The following is a 7,176-nucleotide window of genomic DNA, read 5'->3' as shown; positions in this document are numbered from 1 at the left end:
AATATGCACTCCCCATTCCACCAGAAAGTCTACTGGAAACATCACATACCTTTTCCTCTGCTTTCACCTGTCCCCCCACTGTATGTATTACCAACGTTAAATAATAACATAGATCACTATTTTATGCTGGAAAAGTTAAAATTAAAACAAATCCGAAGGACTGTGTTTTATTACCAAAAGAGGATGCATGTTACTGAGCTTACACCTGAGACAGCAGGTTTCCAACAGCTCCCCCCATGTGTACTTGCCTTGAATACAATATCTGGAAAAGCTTTTAGTCCTGTTTATCTGTTTATTTCCTTTTTTTTTTTTTAATTGTTAGGAAAGAGATAAGTTTGCTCCAAATATTGCATCTGCATACTTCATGATATATTTTGTCACTCATTCGTGCCATCTTGGACTCCCTTCTCTTTTGTTTAGTATAATTTGTCCTATATTTCTCCCTCCAGAGCTCTAGGATGGCTTCTATTTAGATTTTACATTTTCAACATTTCAGGAGCTTTTTTCATTTCCATGATCACTTGTTCTGTCAAGAATACAGGTTTCTTTCTTCATCCCTGACTTATTCAGAGTTTTTCCATTGGCATCTGCATTTCCTTTCTGTTTACAAATTTAAAGGCATGTAATTTAATTTTGGGAATTCTAAGCATTGTTCCCCCCCTTTCAACATAAACCAGTCTTCAATTCATCTCTGTTCTTTCTGATTATAATTTTCACATATGAAAATAAAGCTTACTACTCTTCCAAAGCACATTAGTCTTCACCATACTCTGAGGTCTCCAGAATCTCAAGTCCAGGGATATTCTAGCTCAGTTTTAGTCCAATCAACTCGAAACCATGCCTGATATACATTGCTTTGTTTCATGCTAATAAAGCTTCTGAGTTCCTTGCTCCTTCTCCAAAAATCATTATTGTGATGAAAAGATGAAGAGTGTGATTCAGTCAGTCCTTGTATTATTCAAAGTGGATGACAATTAAAATTGAAAATTCTCTCAGACTGTTACTATTAGTCTTGCTGAAAAACAAACAGAAAATTCTTTCAGTCCAAAGCCTCCTTTAAGCAAGGCAGTGACAATGACGCCGTCACTCTCCATTATATTTGCACTGGGCCGGAGGAACTGCTCTCCATCCTGGCCTGAGAATACCAGGCAGTGGAGAACAAGTTAGGTCCCTTAGAAGTCTGGCACTCAGTCTAGTGTCACTCTTCAGCCATGAGCCTGTGTAAGGATTACATGTAAGAATCCAAGCATGGTTATGCTTATTTTGTTTGGGAAAATACACTATAACTCCATAAACTGACAAAATCTAGTCTCACCAAGAACAGTTCAGTCCCATATAAACTTAAAAACACATTCCTGTTATTCAGGTGGCAGCTGCATATAAGCCAGTGACAAGTGACATGTGCTGTGCCAGTCGGCTGTGTACCCTGGCTCTGTGCGTGATTTGACATCTTCAGTCCTCTAGTGTTCAGAACCAGTGTTTTTATGCTTTCTGCCTGACTATCACCTGTAAATACACCATGCGCCCGCTTAACGTGCCCCGGCAGCCGCACAATTCCTGTAAGAGAGGTACACGTTAATCCCGGGGTATGTAGGAACTCTTCAGGAGGAGACCCATTTCCTCCCATCTTGCAAACCTCAGTCTCTGATGCCTGTACTTTCATTTATTGTCTTTCTTTGCTGCATAAGAATGGGAGAGACCTCCTGAGACACAGAATTTAGCTATTATAGGAAGGCATCTTATAATCTTTTCATTCATAAACCTACTGAGTCCCATCACAAAAATGTTTAAAATTGCCATTGGAAGGCTGTTTCAGAATCTGACAGTTAAACTAATTAGGGTCCTAAGACTTCTTAAATATGATCCTGAAGTTTGTCCATAGCCAACTCCTAGAGTTGTCACCGTACAGACTTCAGACAGTGAATTATGCCAAGGAGTTAGTGATTTATACTGTGTGGGAACTGCAGTAAAGATGTCAAGATCATATGTGATAGGATGGCAACTGTGACATAATGTTTTCAAAAGTGAAAGTCTAGTCTACTAAACTCATTGCTCTGTCTTTAAAATGTCTTCACCTACTCAGTCCAGAAAGCCTCAACAGTTAATGTATAGGTCCTTGGACGTGCAGGTTCAACTGTACAATGCTATCCATAAGTTAAATAAGCCCTGAAGGACTGTAGGAATTAAAGTGCATTTTTGACTGCACATTTTAAAATGTCAATGCTAAACCTAAATTCTACTGTCTGTAGAATAAAAGGTGCCTCAAGAATGAAGAAATTGTGTGGTTCAAAGATAGACTAGTATATAGAACCATAGCTAAGAAATAAAAATATGAGCTTTTGAGTATTAAAACTGTTTAAGAGTGATTACTGAAGAGCTTCCTGATGTTTATAGAACTGATTTAGCTGCTGTTCTGCATCTTTCTAAGAAACCCAACAAATTCAGTTCAACTCAATACTTCAAAATCTTCAATGCTATCAAATGCCTAGTACAAACACAAGTAAAAATTAATAAGGAGCACTCCAGAGAAGATACATCCATTTTAGAATGGGCACCATTTTCTTCTAAGTTACACTGAATGGAAAGGGGCAGTTTGGTTCTGGTTTTTCTAACCAGAGATATAATCCCCAAAACTTTCAATAAATTAGATACAATCTATAAAAGTCAGGAAGTTTCCTTTCTGAATAGGTTAGTTCATGATGATAATGACAGATTTTCTTACATGAAGAAGTCAGTCCAGATGAAAAACTCAGGAAGTAAACTGTGATTTCCCCTAGCTGTCTAGTATATTTGGCTCCAACCTCTCGTCTCCAGAACCTAGTAAAAGAATACTTGGGACATACTTCCATATCCCAGCAAGTGCAAGCATTTTGTGTTTCACAGGCTAGGATATAGAAAGCAAAATGACTGGCAATCATGGAAAAGGATTTGATCCTCTTCATCTAGACTGGCTTTACCTGGAAAGAGATCTTTGAATAAGGCACATCTTTCTATGCCAGTCTGGCACTTTTAAAAATAATTTGGGTGGTACTTTACAATATATTTTCAAAATAATTCCTCTTAAATACCTGCATAAATCATGTTCAAACATCCCTGGCCACATTTGCAAAACTGAGTAAACTCAGATTTCACTGTAATATTGTCTACACTTAATTCCAAATGCATTTTTACATTAAATATTTGGGTATAAGAAATAACCATACTCCTTGTCCTGCACTATGAATTTTTTGGGGGGGAAGTAGGACAAACTGTCATTCCTATAAGAGGTGCTAAATTGCTCAAGTTCACAGAAGTTTAGAGATACAAAAACATTTAAGCTGCATTTCCATATAGCACATTAACTTGCATCATCCACTAATATAAGGACAGACGAAAAAAAAATCTGCTCAAAGTGCTTTCATGACAGCACTATAACATAAATTTATTGTGTCCAATGAAAGATAAGGAAATCAGTATTGCTGCTGGTTGGAAAACCATGTATAATAAAACCTTAGAATGAACTTAAAAAGTAAAAGACAATAATTACATCAGTATATTGGTTAAAAAGATAAAAGCAAAGTTATAGATTAAATAGATCAACAGAATAAGATATAAGGTACACATACATAAGCCAGTAGGTTGTTTGGTAAATGTTTATATATGTAGCAGATGGGAGGAAGGATGAAGACACTTTGATTTGAAAATATTCCTAAGTATACACTACTGTCAAGGCTCAGTCAGCTCGTATAACCTTATTTGCTCAGTGGGGATTTGACTTCGAAGTGCAGAGAAATTCTCTCCTTGGAAAAGCTCTCATACGCACTTCTGAAAGTATTTCCTCTCAGTATTTAGAGACAAGGTATTCAACTGTACTAGCAGCACTATTCGGGAAAAGCAGACAGCAGATTAAAAAAAAAAAATCCCTGAAATAGACTGTCTCATTTTTTAGTTACAGTCTTATAAAACAGATATTGCCAATTTTGCTGCTAAAGCACAGTTTAGATGGAAATGATAAAATATGGGAATAGGGACAGCTCTTATTTTACTATGACTGGAAACATTCTTGACTGTGAAGTAATGCTGATGGATACAGACAGAGAGATAGCTGTGTTTATCACTGTATATCAGACATACAGAAGCTCTGAGAGAGGCTTAACTTTAAAAAAAAATAAATTTGTGGCTTCAGGTTTGTGATGATTATATACAATTGACAAAGCCACAAATTGGCAGTCAGCCCAGCCTTATGAGGTGCACTGGCAGTTTTACCCCTACATTTGTCTGCTTCAAGTCTTTTGTTTCTTTTGCACCATGAGCGTTCAACAAAATGTTTCAATCCTCCAATCAAAACCAGTAATCAAAGTAAATTAAACTTTGCTATCAGGCACTAGCACAGTAGAAAGTTCCATTGGACACACGTATCAGCTTGCCTATGAGTCTCTAAGGCCAGCTCCTGAGAACTTGCAGCTTTACATAGTTAAACCCATAGGAACACAAACCCGTAATTGTGTAAATAGCAGCTGATAATTTCAATGAAGATGAGATGCTAAAAAAGGGTCACAGTAGAAACACAGTAAAGCATAATGAAGATGTACATTCTTCTGCCGGACTGATTATTCTTTTTACAGTACGTGATGCAATGGACAGACATGAGGGTCTACTATTAGAGTGATATGGCAGAATTACTCATGAAGGATATTTCAGTTTTACCTTTACCACAGTACATTTAGGTTAGTCCAGATACTGTTCATTTCAACAGGTCCAAGATGACCTCTTTATTGACATATATTAACACATCTTTGTATAAGAAACCGAGTATGACAGACTATTTCAAAATCATTAACTTATGGACTTAAATAATTCAACACAATTTAAATTACATATTGTTCATAAAAAGTACCTATTCTATACTTTGTCTGAATTCCTGCACTGCAACCTTCAGGATAAAAACCCAGGCATTCCAAAGTGATGATTCTTCATCTTCTTTTCTGAGCTTCTTAATGAGAATAGGCTACAAAGATTTTTTTTTAAATCTGCTGCCATTACCATCTGCTGAGATTCTCAGTCTGAGCCCTTCTCTTTCTAGCCAAAAACTGGCAGAACACCTACGGCTTTATGGGTGTCTTCATCTCCAAAAGGCAAAGACAGAAGGAAAATACTGAAGAGCAGAACTGAATTGCATACTGCTCCTTGCAGGGTATAAAGACTGTCCTCCGGTTAGATCCCACCATGGTCAGGCAAAGACCACCTGTGGCTCTACTTCTACCCTACACTATTGTTTCTGTATGAGATGAAAATTTCCTGTTCCTTTACAGCTCAGCAGAGAACAACTGTATCAGCTGGGACGCTGTAGCTCTCAGGAATCCAAATGATCAGTACCTGTGTCCCTTCTAGCACCTTCTTTCTTATCCTGTGCTCTATAGCTATCCCCTCTGCACATGCTATACATTAGTGTCATGCCATCTTCAGTAGCAGCTTTGATATTCCCATAGGAATTTCCCATGCAAGCTATTTCTCCAAACCAGTATTCACATTAAATCCTGTCAGCTCTTTATTTCTATAGATCCTAAAGGATCACTTCCATGTTGGTGCATTGCTACTTTTGTTCTGCACTGTCTCACTCCAGGTATCAGGAACATTACCAAAGAGCATCGAGTACCAGTTCTACAACATTCCCAGGAAATCAGATCCACAGTAAGAAATACGGAGTTTCAGACCCCCTGACAGAGGGAGTGCTGTAGCACAGAGCAAAGAAGCTCTATCAGCCATGCTGGCAGAGCTGGTATATCTCCTGCTGAGCTCCCTACGCAGTTGCAAACAGTTGTCACAGCTTATTTTCACACTCTAGTTTTTAGACATTGGTGCAGTCCTATCTGTGCACAGAATGAAGATGAATGGCGTATGTGACAGCTTGGTTGCTGGACCTGTTAGTTTTGAAAATTTGGGTGGACAAACATCAGCTTGTCTTGGATGCTTGGAAGAAACCAGTATTTATGCCCCTATCCCTTCATCTGAGCAATCTGCAAAGGAGCTACGGAGGGTAGGTCCACCCACATTTCTAACTAAGCATTCAAGGGGCCATGCAGAAAATGCATGAATTATATGGTTCTTCATACCTTCTAGTCAGCGCAGGGACCACAATGTAAGGCAGAGGTATATTACTGGGAGAAGTAGGCTTCAAAAGGTAGAAGAAAGGAAAGACTGCAGTTTCTTTTGCCTCTTAGCCCTCTCTTATAACCAAATACAAAATATACCCCTCTCTTAAGAAGGAAGATCAAAACCTAATCCATCATTAATATTTTTGTTGCTGATAAGAAGTCACCCTGAGTATCAAAGATGAAAGTCAGCCTGTAAAAGGTTGCTAACACACCTTAAGAAGAGCGAGAGGGCAATGACGAGAAAATTAAATTCAGTGTAGATAACCATAAAGCAATGCATATGAGAAAAGTCATATTACATACTTATGCACACAGATAATGATGGGCTTTGAGCCACTATTTTCTACCAAAGTGTGCGATCTGGAAATCTTTCCATGCGATCATGAAATATTTCCATGAAAACATAAGTTAATTGTTCAGCAGTAACCAAAGTGAATGTTCTCTGCTTCTCCTTTCACTGTTTTAAGTCCCTTGAGGAGAGAAAGGAGGGATTTTTTTACAAATTGAGAAGAAAACAAACCAGAGTGGAAATACAAAAGCAGGACTAAAGGCAGATGCTTTTCTTGGAGTCTCTGATGTCTACTCTGGGCCTCATCCCTTCTCCTCTGTGTGAAGTGTTTTGGCCGATAATCCTTCTATGAGGTACATTAATCACAGAGAAACAAGGCTATCCATCCCACACCTCACCATTCCACCACCAGAATTTCCCATATACCACTGTATCTTCAGTATGAATACTGCCTCCAACATGGATTAGAATCAGGCTTCAAAACTGCTCTTACCAAGAGAACATGATGGGAAAAAGTTTGAAAAGCAACTATTTTAACCATAAATACAAAGACCACAGGACAACCTTCCAGCCAGGACTACAAAGAGAGTAACTACTTCAACAGCTGTGACTCAGGAGCTGGTCAGAAACTGCTGCTGTAATATACTGTTGCCCAGATGGAACATGGTACTTACTACCTGCAGAAGTTGTGGACTGGAGTGCCTGGTGCATCACAGGACACTGCACAACTTTGGTGCTAAAACACACTGAACA

The sequence above is a fragment of the Falco biarmicus genome, chromosome 3 (assembly GCF_023638135.1).
Source record: "Falco biarmicus isolate bFalBia1 chromosome 3, bFalBia1.pri, whole genome shotgun sequence".
Lineage (NCBI taxonomy): Eukaryota > Metazoa > Chordata > Aves > Falconiformes > Falconidae > Falco > Falco biarmicus.
The sequence above is the reverse complement of the archived record's forward strand: the minus strand, read 5'-3'. Positions refer to the sequence as shown.